This window comes from Desmodus rotundus, chromosome 1, assembly GCF_022682495.2.
Source record: "Desmodus rotundus isolate HL8 chromosome 1, HLdesRot8A.1, whole genome shotgun sequence".
NCBI lineage: Eukaryota > Metazoa > Chordata > Mammalia > Chiroptera > Phyllostomidae > Desmodus > Desmodus rotundus.
In genome coordinates, this window is record NC_071387.1 from 20202607 (window position 1) to 20218349 (window position 15743).

Here is a 15743-nt window from a genome sequence, read left to right on the forward strand (position 1 = left end):
ATCTTACCCTGACCCCCTTTGCACCCTCGTCTCATAGCACTCAATCCCTACCTACACACACACACACACACACACACACACACACACACACACACACACACCCCACTACAGCCATTCTGGCTTCTTTCCAGTTTGGGAAGGCACTGACCTCCTTCCCACCATGAGGCCTTTTTTACATGTTGTTTCCTCTCTCTTGGACACTCCTCCTTCCACCATCTTTCCCTCTTTACCTTTAACTCAAATGACTCTTCTTCCAGGAAGTGTTCTCTGGTTTCCCAAATTGTAAAAGCCTCGTTTTACATTTTAATAACACCGTGCAGTCTCCTTCCTGTTACTGCACAGTTGCAACTTTACATTTATTCCAGTTGTTGTGTCATTGAGACCTATTCCCTTAGTAAGCTACATGCTCTTTGCGGGTAGCTCCAAGTTTTTGCTCACCACTGGACTCATCCCCAATACATGCCAATACCTGGCACATGGTAGGCACATGATGAATCAGTCGGTGAACGAATTGAGTAAATGAGGCTACAATAACCTTCCTCAACCAGCTGCATGGGTGCTGAGGAATAGTATAGGACAATGGTTAACTGAGTATGTAGGCTCTAAATCAGCCAGGATAAAGTCCTGGCTCTGCCACCCACCAGCTGTGGGGTTTGGGGCCAGTTAATCCACATCATTGTGTCTCTGCTTCCTCGTCAGTGAAATGAGCGTAATAAAGCTGCATTTTATTGGCTCTTAGATGCCCTTGATTGTAAGACACACTATCTACCATTAAGGAAAAATAAACCTACCGACTAACCAGAACACAACGTGTTCTTATCACTGAGGCTCTTTTTCATACAAAACTGCCCTCTGTCCCATCCACAGGACTAGCTGGGCAGCATTTCTGAAAGAAGCACTCAGTCACACTAGGCCTCGGCTGTCCCAGTCTTATCTGGGGGACTTTCTTCCCTGCCCCTGGCATCCGTTCTTCAAGAGGATCTCCCGGGCAGGTGCCAACAGAGGTTGCAGACAAGAGCCAGGAAGACATTATAAAGAATGAATGACTGCACACACGCAGTAGCAACAATGCTTGCAATTCAGCTGAAATGTGATACTGTTTTTAATCCATGCCCAAGTGTGATATTGTAGGCAACGTCCCCATTACTACCGACACCCTCTGACAGCAGCTACAAGGGGCCATGGCCTCTAAGACACCCCTCAATTTCGGAGAACTTGAGTCAAAATAGGTGCATTGGCAAATTTTATTGATCGATTGGTTGTGTTCTGTGTTGTTTTTATTTTATGAAACAGCTGATTTCAATCTACATTAAACTAAACTGAATACCAAGTCTCAGTGAAGGAGGCCTAGTGGTCTTGCTTGCAAAAGCCTATGACCACTGGCCTCTCGCCTTTAAATTTCAGGAAGGGCATTTAAAATAGCCTCACATTTGTCTGCTGCAGCACCAGAGCACAGAACGGACTCCGGCATCTGCACGTGTTCTTTAGCCACCAGAGCACTGACTCTCTGCAGCACCTGATTCTTTGGTAAAGAAATTACTTTCCCAAATTCTCCATCCCCAGGCTTTGGCTCCACTCTCACATCCTCAGTCTCATCTCCATTAATAGTAACTGTCACGATGTGTGTGGTTCGGTTTGGCAAACCTGGATACCCACATCCAGCTGGGGAGTATTTAGCCACAGGACCTTGACAGTTAGTTTCTTTGGACATACCCCCTCCCCCCCCCCCGCCCACCCCCTCATCTCATCCCCCACCAAAGAGCAGCTGCTCTGGGCTTTTGTTATCACCGGTGCCCCTGCAGGGAATTCTAGACGGTAAGGTGTCACTGGTGGGCAGAAGTGCTTCACCAGGAAGATGCGTCCCCAGGGCTGGGTTCTTTGCCACTGAGATAACCCCTCACACTGTCGGCTGACTGTCCTTGCCTGGTGGCACATGTCGCAGTTTCCCGAGTTCTTGTTTTCCAGTGGGACCCATGTAAGTTGTTTTTTACAAGCGTGACCCATTTTCCTACTGAAATTTACTCCTCTGAAATAAGAATGTTTGGTATTTTGGGAAGAATCCATTGATTCTTGATTTTCCTTTTTTGAAGTAGTGTTTTACTGTCCTCAGGCAAGAAGTTCATGTCCAAGGTGTGTGTATTTGGGGTCGGGGAGGGTACTCTTTTGGGAAGGGGGATGAAGGAAGAAAGACAAGCCCAAGGCAGCAATCTCAGTAGATACAGTGCTACTGCTTTTAGACCTTAGGTGACTGTGACAATTAAGTGTGTTAGAATATATGAAGTGCATGGTTTGAACATGTGAAATCTGGGGTACATAATAACAAATTTTCATTATCTCCTAGCAGATACTGTTGCCTCTGCCACAATGGTGTTCTTGAGCCACAGCGTCCTTCCCTTGGGCACCTCTGGCAGCACCCGGCCAGCTCATGTTGCCCAGATGCACAGACTCAGCACAGCCGTCAGATGAACTCACTCTTTCATTCATTATAGTAACGAACACGATCAGGAGCTAGGGAGATCCAGGCTTGCTCAAATATTACGTGGCTGTGGAAGCACAACTCCTCACTAGAACACCAACGCCGTTGAGAGCAAGGATTGTCGCCTGCTTGTCCACCGTCATAATCCCGGTGCCCAGGACAGTGCTGGGCACTTAGCAGGTACTCGATGCATTTTGTTGAATGAATGGATGAATAGCTCCATAGACACTGCTAGAGTTAACAATGGTGAGACGAGAGCATTCTCACTGTGGAGGAAATATATGACTCCTAGCTGAGTCAACGGTAAGACATGCTTTGGGCCTGACTGGTGTGCTTCAGTTGGTGGGGCGTTGTCCCGCAAAGCAAAAGGTCACCGGTTCAATTCCTTCCTGGTCAAGGGCACACGCCTAGGTTGCAGGTTGAGTCAGGGCACATAAGGAGGACAACCCACTGATTTTTTTTCTTCCTCTGTTTATCCCTCCCTTGCCCTCTCTCGCTTAAATAAATAAATAAATAAATAAATAAACAATTGAGAAAGAAAAGAAAGAAGAAAGGCTCTGTTTTTCTAGTCTTTCCTTTTCTACAGCAGCCTTTAAAACATTCTGAAACTATGGGGCATGTTAATGGAAATAACTTAAACATTAAAGTTATATAATTAATTGTATCATTTTGCTTCCATCATAATTACTTATTGATCTAAGGCTGCTCATGCAGCACCTGGCAATAGTGAAAAGGAAACAGTAGCAGATTTTTGGACTTAGTTCGTGTTTGCTAACTAATAAGATAAGGATTTTTGTGGTTGGAAGGCCTAAGAAGTTTTCATTTCTCTCCAAGTTGAAAGTAGGAACCCAGGTGCTTCATCCAACTCTGTTTATCTTTCTTGCTTCTGGACCAGAAGATATTCTATCACTAAGACATTTTCTCAGATAACTAATCTTATTCATTAGAAGTCCTTTTTGTACTTTATGTCTCAGTATTCTGATGATGCCGGACTTTACACAGTGGGTAAAAGCATGGACTGGCGTCAGGGTGTCACGGTGTGAACTGTAAGTTCACCACTCACTAGCTGTGTACCCTTGACTATGTTACTTAACCTGTCTGTGTTCCAGTATCAAAATCTGTAAAATGGGGATAATGGAACTATTTACATCACTAGATTATAATGACGATTAAACAAATAAACAATGTCTTGGACACAGTAAGTGCTGTAAGAGTGGGGTTTTAATCTTAAAAATACATTTTAACTTCCAGTATTTCAGTCCCCTGTAAAGTTTTTGTTGGTAATTGATTATGCAATAGTTTAGGCACATGATAGATATTATAAACAGGCTTATAGTTACCTGTGCCTACTAAAAATTTAAAAAGCAACTCATGCCCTCATGGGTGTGGGTCAGTTGGTTGGGCGTTGTCCTGCAAAGCAAAATGTTGCCAGTTCAATTCCCGGTCCAGGCATAAGCCTCAGTTGTGGGTTCAGTTCCCAGTCAGGGCACGTGGGAGGGGCAACCCATCGATGTTTCCCTCTCACATCGATGTTTCTCTCCCTTTCCTTCTCCCTTCCTTCTCCTCTCTCTAAAAATAAATAAAGTCTTTAAAAAGCAACTCCTAAATAAAGACTTGCTTGTATTTGAGATTGTTGGGTGTAGAATATCAGCTAAGGTTTTTGACAACATGCAAGAGAAATTCACTCAAAGCCACTGGGGAGTGGGGGGTGGGGCGGTAGCCAAATCAAGCCTCAGAAAAGGCAAAAACCAGGCCCCTTTGGGAATGACATGGGTGCTTTTTCCCTCTTGCATCACTCTCCTAGAGACCTGAATTCTTGTGAGTGTGGCCTGAAGCCACGTGCCCGCCATTGGGTTTAGTGGAAGGAGCAGGTGTGGTGCCCAGGGGGCTGGTCCTGCAACAGGACCACAGGGAATGGAGGAGAGAGAGCTATCCAAAGGAAAAGCAGGGTGTCATTACCCAAAGAAGCAGGGAGGATCGCGACGCAAGCCAAAGCCACAGCTGTCCTCTCTCTCCCAGTGAAGAAAGAAGAAGGGAGGGTGAAGTTTTCTAAAGTACTATTTATGTTTGTACTGGAGCCCTTTCCAGGAATTTAAATGTTTCGGTCCTCAGAGAGCACTCCCCGAGACTTTGGCTCATCCTCGCAGCAAAGAGAGCAAGAAGCTGGCAATAATCGTAAACTGCCGCTTTCCCCAGCCTCACGAAGCAAATCTCCAGTTGTTTGTGTTGCTTGTGTAGCATTCATTTAAATGCTAATCTTTGCCTCACAATGTCATAATAGCAATAATTTCTAGTTCAGTCAAAACACATTATGCTGAACTCCACAAATTCCACAAATGCTAAGCTTACAAGAATGGCTCACACATTCATGAATTCTCTTTTCGGCTGGGTTGCTTTGGCTGTAAGTACAAGAACACCCAACTTGATGCTTAGACAGAAATGGGTTGGTACATGTAACTGGGTGTTCCGGTGTGTGAGAGGCATTGGGGGACTGAATCCAGTGGTTCCAGTTCTACGTCTCTGCAGTTACCACGGTGCTTTCTGCTCTCGTTTTCTCCCTCTTTGCTTCAGCTCGGGCAGGAGGCAAGATGGAGGCAGAATTTCCAGGCCTCACACCCACACGAAACAGTACCTGGAGGAAGACAAGATCATTTTTTAATGCAGGTATTTGGAATAAGGTAAATTCTTCTAGAATCCCCTAGCAAACTTTCCTCTCTTCCCCTTGGCCCAGATTAGGTCACGTGCCCAAACCTGAAACAGCTGCTGTGGCCAAGGACATGCCACGTGCTAGTAGGCTGAGATCTGGGTTCTCGAGCCAGTCCCTGGCAAAGAAAATTATATTATCACGCCTGGCTCCCAGCTCACAGGCCACTAGACGATGAGAAGGAAAGTATATTCAAGAGAAAATAGGGTAGGCATTTAGCTTTTTTCTCCTTCAATATCTGGAACTCACTACCGCCCCAACCTTGTGTCTGAGAAATTTAAGACATGGCAGGAGACAGAGGCCACTTTCCGTTCACAGTAGAAACACCATCAGCTTTCTGACCTCGGTGCCAGCTACAGCAGGGGCAAGTAACAATAACTCCACCAATCACACGTAACTGTCTCAACCAGGTTCTCTTTAGAACCAATGATGCAAAAAGCCAGGAACCTCCTGGAAAATCCACTTGGGTGGCAGGTGGTAGCTTGTTTCCAGGGAACAATGGCAATAGCAACGGTACATTCAGTATAGGGCTGCCAGATTTAGCAAATAAAAATACAAAAAAGGAACATTTTAATTTCAGATAAAAATATGATTTTTTTAGTATTTTTTAGCATAACTATGTCCTAAATATTGCATGGGACATACTTATACAAAAAATAATTATGCATTGTTTGTCTATAATTTAAATTTAAGTAGACATCCTGTATTTTATCTGGCAATCCTAATCCAACAGCAGCCAGTTTCCAGTGGTAGTGAAAAGTTCAGTTGCAATGGCAAAAGGGTCCTCGCTAGACAGGACCTGTGGCTTGTTTTCTGGTTGTGGTCCATCCTGCTACCTCCTTCCTGCTCAGTTTCCAAACCTAGTTCAACATTATTACCAGGAATTGTGTGAGAATAAGTCATACAATGTAAGCTTTGGTTGCTTGCAACTATGAACCCTGATCATGCAAATCTCCACTTCCACTACAAAAGTTTGCACCTGTCCATTAGCAAGTTCAAAGGAGGACACTTTTAAAGAAGTAGTATGTGAGTGTTAGCAGCGAAATGTCACCGGGATGATATCGTACCTCAGTTCAGCAAATTTGGTACTTGAATTCAGCAAATAAAGAACTCAGAACCAAGGAACTCACATTGAAGAAGGAAGTATATTTAGAAAGTCATAGAGGTAGAAAGAAGTGAGTCACCTGGTCTATGTGGGCTTAGGAAACAAGTTACAGAGGCAAAAGAAGGGCCCTTGGAGCTTAGGAAAAAGAATGACAGAGAGGACGTGCATGGGGAAAGAGGATGGGGAAAGGCACAGGCTTGCTCAAGAGGAAGAGAGAGCATGCCCTAGGTCCTCTGTCCTGAGGGGTTTTATCTGCTTCCTAAGGTGGGGATCTGAGTGCCACTGAATGATTTGGCATATCAATGCCCATGTAGGTAAGGAGCGCTAATCAAAAATACATACTTTATGGTTGATTGGTAGTTGTATGTAAGTAAGTTGTCTTCCCCACAAGAGTCAAGGTGACTCTTATCTCTAGACAAGTAGTTAATGGCTTTGGGAAAATGTTGGGAGCTGTCCTGCCTGGTTTCAGGGACTGAAGCATCACTAATGGACAAAAAGGGTCCCATGGCTAGAGCTGAGTGAAAAGGCCTTGGGAACATGAGCCACTAAGGAGACAGAACATTTCCTCCTGGCAGGAATGCAGCCCCTGCCTCCCTCACTTCCCCCTGCCTGGCCTGGGCAGATGACTGATTAAGCCAATACAGGTGAGACCCCTCAAAAGAGGAGGGGCAACCTAAGACAGGCACAGTCACGTTGGGCCATCAGGGAAGGACTTAGGGGTCTACAGAGAAGGGGCAGAAAGACCCTCACCCCTTGGCTCTGTCATAGCCTGAGTCCTCAGTCTTTCCATAGAGTCTCCTAGTCTCTTGTCTGCTTTGTTCTCCCAGCCTGACTCAGCCTGGGAACTATGCCAGAGGCAGATGCAACCTTGTACTGGAACAGACAGCTCCTGGGGGCAAATCTGGCCAGAGAAAGAATATACATTGTTTCCTTTGAGGCTTGCTCTGCCCTGTTGCTATGAAACAGACACTTGAGCTAAAGCCAACCCTGACCAGAGACAATCCCTGTGTTTCTTCAACTATTATCTGTAAATGATGTCAGTTTTTCATGACCGTAGTTTTTTGGACATTGGTTGATGAGCATTATGTTCATACTATCTATCTCTGTGTGAGCTGAACTCAATAAAAACGTAGGAAAGGAAATGTTCAGGACCTTTCTCCTCTGAGGGACTGGTTACCTTGCCTCCCCAAGCCAATCATGTCTTGGTAGATTTATTCTCATCTGTGAGGGCCCAGGGGAGCTCTGTGGGTGGTGCCCCCCCACATGAAAAGATAATCTATCCACCATTAACTCACACCTTTGAGAAAGATAATGTTTCCGAAGTAGAAGTACATGAACTGAACTCAACTAGCTACGGTAGGAGAGATTTTTCTTTCCTTCTTTTTTTTATAATTTATAAAACATATACATTTCCATTACATGATTTGGTGAAGACAGAATAAATATCCGTATCGCATTTTTGTTGTACACTTGAGTGTTCTTTAGTATATTTACAAAGTTGTATAATTATCACCATTATCTAATTCCAGAACATTCTGAAGACCTCAGAAAGAAACTCCATACCCATTAATAGTCATTCCCCATTCCCCTCTTTCCCCAAGCCTCCAGAAATCACTAATGTACTCAATGACCCTGTGAATTTGTCTGTTCTGGAGTTTCCAGATAAATGGAATCATATACTATGTGGACTTTTTTGTATGTCTTCTTTCACTGTGAATGTTTTCAAGGTTCAGCTGTATTGTGGCATGTATCATAACTTCATTCCAAATAGCATTTCATTATGTGGATATACCACAGTTTGTTATCCATCCATCAGCTGACGGACATTCAAATTGTTTCTACACTTTGGCTATTAAGAATAATGCTGCTTGTGATTATTTTGCTATGTATACAAATATCCAATTACTATGGCATGCACCTGAAACTAATATATGTCAACTATACCTCAATATAAACAATTTAAAAGCTGCTATGAACATTTTTGTGTAAGTTTTTGTGTGCGCGTTTATTATAAACTCTATTGGGTGTGTACCTAGAAGTAGAATTGCTGGATCATATAGTAATGCTATGTTTTACTTATTGAGGAATTGCTAAACTGTTTTACACAACAGCTTTACTCTTTTTTATTCCCACCAGCAATGTTTGAGCATTCCAATTTCTCCACATCCTCTCCAACACTTGTTGTCATCTGTCTTTTATTATAGCTTTCTTAGTGAGTATAAAGTAGTACCTCATTATGGTTCTGATTTACATTTCTCTAATAATTAATAATGTTGAACATATTTTCATATGCTTATTGGCCATTTGTATATCTTCTTTCAAGAAATGTCTAATCAAATCCTTTGCCCATGTTTTAATTGTTAAGTTGTAAGTGTTCATTATGTATTCTAGATACAAGTCCTTTATCAAACATATGATTTCCAAATATTTCCTCCTACTCTGTGGCTTGTCTGATGGTATTCTTTGAAGCACAAAACTTTTTAATATTGAAGAAGTCCAAATTATGTATTTTTTTATTTGGCTGTTTGTTGTTCCTTTGATGTCATATCTAAGCAATCGTTGCCTAATTCAAAGTCACAGAAATTTATATCTATGTTTTCTTCTAAGAGTTTTACAGTTTTAGCTTGTAGGTTTAGGTCTCTAATCCATTTTGAGTTAATTGTTGTAAATGGTGTGATGTAAGGATCCAAACTCCTTGTCCAAGTGGATATCCAGTTGTCCCTGCACCATTTGTTAAAGACACTATCCTTTCCCTGTTGAATTGTCTGGAATGCTTTAGAAAATCAATTGACCTCTATTCCATCCCATTGATCTATTGGTCTGTCCTTATGCCAGGACTATACTGTTTTGATTACTGTAGCTTTGTAGTAAGTTTTGAAATTAGGAAGTGAGTTTTCCAACTTTGTTCTTCTTTTTCAAGATCGTTTTGGCTATTCTGAATCCCTTGCACTTCAATATAAATGTCAGGATCAACTTGTCAATTTAAGGGGGGATAAAAGCACCTGGAGTTTTCATAGAAATTGTGTTGAATCTATAGGTCCTTTTGAGAAGTATTGCCATCTTAATAATATTGTCTTCCAATTCCTGAATATAAATTTCTTTCCACATATTTTACACTTTACTTTCTTTGAATAAAGTTTTGCAGTTTTCATAAAACAAGTCTTGTACTTATTTTTTTTTAATTTATATCCATATAATTCATTCTTTTTGAATTTTTTATATTGAACTTATATCCTGGATCTTTACTGAACTTGCTTATTAGTTCTGATAGCTTTTAGGATCTTTGGAATTATCTATATACAAGATATGTCATCTATAAATAGTGGTAGTTTTACTTCTTCCTTTCCAATCTGGATGCCTTTTATTTCTTTTTCTTGCCTAATTCCTCTGGCTAGAACCTCCAGTACAAAGTTGAGCAGAAGTGGTAAGAGTAGGCCTTCTTGTCCTTTACCTGTTCTTAGGGTGTGAGGGTTCTAACTCTTTCTTAGCTACATGCTTTCTTAGCACCTGAAGCATTAGGGTAGATAGCTCAAGACTTTTCCTGGTCTTTTACTGTTTAAATCAACTTTATTAGAATTATAGTTTACACTCATAATAAATAAAATGTACCCATTTTTAGTGCATTGTTCCATGAATTGTAAAAAATGAATAGGTCTATGTAGCCACCAGAAACTTTCCCCATGCCTTTCTGCGATCCCCCACCCCAACGCTGAGAAACCACTGATTTGCTTTCTGTCTTACCTGGTTCAGAACTTTCTATGAGTGGATTCACACAGTATGTAGTCTTTTGTGTCTGGCTTCTTCCACTCAGCATGTTGGGTTTTTTTAAATCCTCACCCAAAGACATTTTTTTCATTGCTCTTTTAGAGAGAGGAAGGGAGAGAGGGAAGGAGAAAGAGAAACATTGATTGGTTGCCTCCTGTATGTGCCTGGACTGGGGATAGAAACCACAACTTATGTATGTGCCCTGACCAGGCTTCAAGTCCACAACCTTCCAGTTATGGGACGATGCTCCAGCCAACTGAGCCACATCAGCCAGGGCTCAGCGTGGTTTTTTATATTTATCCATATTATTGTGTATGTAAGCAGTTTATTCTTTTTTGTGGCTGAGAATTTATCTATTATATAAATATATTATGAAGTAGTAGTACTAGTGGTAGTAGTAGTAATACTAGTAGCATCTCACCTATTGATGAACATTTGGGTTCGGTTTGGTCTGTTATGAACAGAGCTGGTATGAACATTCATAGGCAAGTCTTCGTGTAGATATGAGTATTAGTTGCTTTTTGGTAAATACCCAGAAGTGGAATTACTAGGTCATATGGTAAATGTGTGTTTAACTTCATAAAAAAAAAAATTTAAACCTACCAAACTATTTTATAAAGTGGTTGTACAATTTTACAGTCACACCAGCAATGTAAGGAAGTCATTTCTAGTTAATCCACAATTATCACCAATATTTGGCATTATCAGTCTCTGAAATTTTTTCAGTCTAGTGCATGCAATGTAATATCTCATTGGCATTTTAATTTCAATTTTCCTGTTGACAAATTATGTTGACCATCTCTCTGTTCATGTGTTTATACATCATCAATATATCTTCTTTTGAGAAGTGTGTGTTTATATGTATTGCCATGTTTTTCCAGTCGTTTGTCTTATAAATGAGTTGTAAGAGTTCTTAGTGAAATAACCCTGTCAGAGAAAGACAATTAACACACGGTTTCCTCATCTGTGGGCTCTAATGAACAAACTGAACTCACAAGCAAAATGGAGACAGAATCATAGACAGAGCGCAGGCTGGCAACTCTGGTGGGGACATTGTGGGGTGGAAGGGAGAGAGCAAAGAAGAAAAAAAAAGGAGAAAGAACCCACAGACATGGACAACAGTGTGGCGATTGCAGGGTGGGGGCGAGTCGGGGGCAGGGTGGGAATTTCAAGGTGGAAGAGGATGTAGGTGGGCTAAATATAATGGAAAAATGCAATAAAAATGTTTTAACAGATAAATAGATAAATAAATAAATTCCGGCTCTAAGCTTTTTGTTAGGTGCATGCAATGAGCATGTTTTCTCCCTGTATGTGACTTACTTGCTTTTTCATTTTTTTAAACAATGTTTTTCAAAGAACAGTGATTCTTAATTTTAATGAAGTCCAATGTATTAGCTTCTTTTATAGTTCGCGATTTCCATGTCCTGCCTAAGGAGTATTGCCTACCCCAGGGGGGCAAAGTTTGTTTCCAACATCTTCTAGTATAGTAAATTTTGAATGATTTTGTTGTGTGGTGCGGCATAATGTTCAAGTTCTTTCGTTTTCGTTTTCTTTTTTTTTCTTTTTTCAGAGTCATCAATGGCATTTTTGAAGGAGGGGTAGGAGTCCTGAAGCAGCAATACGGAGCATTTGCCCGACCTCCTGGCCGGTCCTGACCTACCTGGAGCCTGCGCCTGAGAAGAACAGAAGTTTCAGTGACGACAAAAGAAACCTCTGAGTCGAGGTGAAGAACGGAGCGGTGCTTGCTGAACCCAGCTGCTTCCAGCAGGGCGCGCAACAAAAGGGTTTGAGAGACAGAGGGGGGGTTGGTCGCACCAGATTAGGGGGTGTAAAGAACAACACTGCACAGGGTAGGTACTCACAGGGGTATTCTACCATTGACATTTGCATTCAAATACTTAGCAGTGAAAGTGTGATATATATGTATATGTATATGTATATTAGGTTTTTTTAATCTAAACAGTTAACATTTGAAGTACCCTAATCACGAGTCCACTCCTGGGGTGTTTAAATTAGCATCTGAAAATCGCCAAGCAGGAACTGATGTTCCAGAGGGAGTTTCTCTGCCAACTAGTCAAACGTCCTTATAGAGTTTGTAAATTAACGTAAGGAATGTCACTTTTCGCCACTGAAATGAGAAGTGTTCACCATATATGGATGAGCTGGCCTGAAAACGGCCACCACTTCCTCCCGTCGTGAACAGAGTGGAAGAGTCACTGCCCATGTGATCTGAGCAGACGGCTTCCCGAACCTCAGTGACTTTCCTGTGAAGTAGAAAGAATGATATCTGTCTCCTAGCAGGTGTTGAGAATAATGATGTAACACACCCTGACAATTATTAAACATGTGTATTTGTTTCTTTTCCTTTGACCATCTTCTTGATCATAGTATTTTGAGCTTCCAATTTTGTATCATTGACCACGTTTTCTTTCATGTCCTCATCTCAACTCTCCCGCCAGATGCCGTCTTCAAGCGTACCTGAAGGTTCCGGGACAGCCCATCCCAGCTCAGTGTGCCTAACACCCGGATATGTCTTTAAAATGCGGGTTCCTGGGATCTACTTCAAAAGACTGCCATTCCAAGTGTCTGTCTGGGTGTGGCCCAGGAATCTGCTGTATCATTAAGGATTCCCAGCTGTGCCAAGTGAGGCACTCAAGGACCACACTGAGAAAAGCTTGCTTCAGAAGTCCTAGAGCGGAATTTTCTTCAAATTTGGACCTGAACAAAAGCAGCAAACCTACTTTTCCAGCCCCGCTTGGAGCCTCGGGCTGAGCTGACCCAGAAACCTGAAGCAAGCTTATCACCTGTGCTACCTGTTTCTCCTCTCCTTGATGATGAGGAAATGTCATTTTTGCCTGTCCAGCCCCCATTTCCTCTCTCTCTGGTAGCCCTCTAGATTTTTCTCTCTCCTAATGGAAATGGTTCAAGTATAGCTGACACCTTCTCCCCACGTCCTACGCCCAACTCAAGTCAGTGAAGCTCAGCCTCTAGGACATTTACTATAGAACAAGGGAAAGGAATGTTCTTTCTTCAGGGATACTGAACTGTTGGGGACCTAAGCCGGCCAGGTCTTGTCTTACATAAATATGACAGAGTCTGCTGAGAGCGACACAATAGAGATGGCGCCCGGCGACAGACGTCTTTTGGCCCCTGGTGATAAGAGTAACTCTCCTTTTGGCTGAGGTCAGTTTAAGCTGGAATTTCTCCTGAGTTCTGACTAATACATACAACTCCCTACCCACACACCCAAGTAAAGGCCTTTACATCAACACCCTCTCTCTCCTCCTCTCCCCTCCACCTCTCTGCAGAAAACAGTCTGCCCTCACTGGGCTGTCTCAATTTCCCTGCCCCTCACACTCCTCACAGAACATCACCTCCTCGCCACCCTCAAATCATAAGGACTCAAGTTCCCTGTGTTCTGCAGGGAGGGACCTTCCTTTTTAGGGAGGGGCGGGCCTAGTCCACCTTCCTTTTACTCTTTAAGGAGAAAAAAATCCTTTTCGTTTTAGCCTCACATTAGGAAGCTCACTGTTCACTACTCATTTCCTGATTACTTAATTCACTTAGGACTTTGACACCTGTTTTGCAATGCCCCTTTCCATCCCTGCCATCATTCCAGAGGGGTTTCAGCATTCCATTCAGTTGCCTGTAATCATAGTTCATATAGCATTTACTACCAGGCATGGGCCCAAGCACTTTATGTATATTTTAGCTCAGTCAACCCTTATAAATAGCATGAGGTATTATTATTCCCATTTTATGGATGAGGAAACTGAGTCACGGGAAGGCTATTTAGACTTGACTAGTGTTACCCAGCTACTAAGTGGAGAGGAGAACAAGGGAATATCATTGCAGAGTCTAGGCTTTTAACACACACACTAGCCTCCCAGTTCCCTATAATTGTAGCATTCCCCCATCTCCATTCTATATGGGCCCTGTGAAGGCAGGAGGGAGTCACTACCTCCTCCAACTGAGTCACTGGACATTTGGAAGGTCTTTGGAGAGGAAGGAGTGTCAGCTGAGGATGGTTTGTAGCTCCTCTTCCTGCAGCTCAATTAGTTATTGTCATCTCCCATGTAAATGTGCCAACTAATAGACAGGTCCAGAAGCTGAGGTGCAAGTCAGGCTGAAGACACCACAGCAGAAAAGCGGGATATATATTCTGCCCCAGGGACCCCATAAGGCCTCTTCTGTACCAGCTGGTAGCTGTATTCAGGCCAGTCTCTCCTCCCTCTGTCTAGGACTGTCCTGAGAATATGTCCCTTGCCTATATCCTTACCCGTGGCCCCATGCTCCTCCACCTTCTAGGAACTTTGCACAGTAGGTTCAAAACTTCTGGTTTTCTTCCTGCCTCCCTTTGAAGAGTGAGGAGAAGGAAACCAGGGGCTCCAGAGAGAAGTCAGGGAGCAGTTTCACCATCCCAGGTTATCACTCCTATGCGTAGCTTGTTCCAGAGCTGCTCCACTCTGAAAATCTGTGCCCAGACCCCGCACACCAACATCACCCCGCCTCCTGGCTTTTATTCCTCTCTCCAACTCAATACCTTCTCCACCTCTACCTTCACCTGCTGAGAGACCCTCAAGACTTCACATTGCCCCCCGACGTACCTTTCACAATCCCCAGTCTTGCCAAACTGAAACATGTATCCCTGTATCAACAACAAAGAGCCCACTTCTCTGTTCCAGGGTCTACTACTGCTGGGGGAAAAAAATGCACAAAAATATGTGTATTGGTATTATTATAAATATAAGGCTGCCAAGCTCCTCCTGGCACCCCCATGGCCCCAAACAAGCCTAATTACTACTCACGACAGCTACAACTGTATATTGAGTGCTTACTATGTGCCAAGCACTGTCCTAATCACTTTACAAGCTCTTTAAGCCTCAGAACACCACTACCATGAGTTAGAGACCATTGTGGACGAAAAGGGGGCTTGACAAGCTCAGGGGAGGTCCATATGGTAGGCCTTACAAAACCAGAGACCAAAGTAACCACACCGGGTTGTCTGAACATAAAAATTCCTAACTAAAAGTAGATTATGGTGAGTAGTCATGTCTTAGGCCTGTAGCTTCCTTGACAAACATCAATCTTTAACTTTGAAATTATCTGTTGTTTTGGGGCATCGAAGATTGTTGGTGGCAGCAAAAATGACACCAGATGTTAGACCCGTGGAGTGAAACCAGACCTCAGTTCGGCAGCCTCGGTACTTGAGTTGGCAAAGAAAGAATTCTGAGACAAGACTCAAATTATAAGACAAAGTTTATTTAGAGGGTCACAGAGGTAAAAGAAGTGAGCAGGAGAAGAAATGGGCTCAGAAAACAAGTTACAGAGGCCAAAGAAGGGCCCTTGAAGTTTCAGAAAGGAAAAGGCAAAGGTAAAGGCCTAGCAGGGAGAAGAGGTGAAGAGGAAAGATGAGTGGGCTCTCCCAGGAGGGAGAGGGTGCTGGGTCCTCCATCCTAAGGGCTTTTAAGGGCTTGGGATTTTAGGGGAGGCCCCAGGGGAGGATCTCAACAGAATATTCATCAGCTTTCAAGGTGTATTTTTTCAGGGTTGTGATCTTCACTGATTGATTGGTGCTAGGGGTCATTAGTCAATGCAGCTGGTCCTGATGTTACCCACGACATTGCTTGCCTGGTTTTGCTGGTTTTCTGGGCCTGGAGCTGAAACACAACTGAAACCTGCTTAAGGGAGTG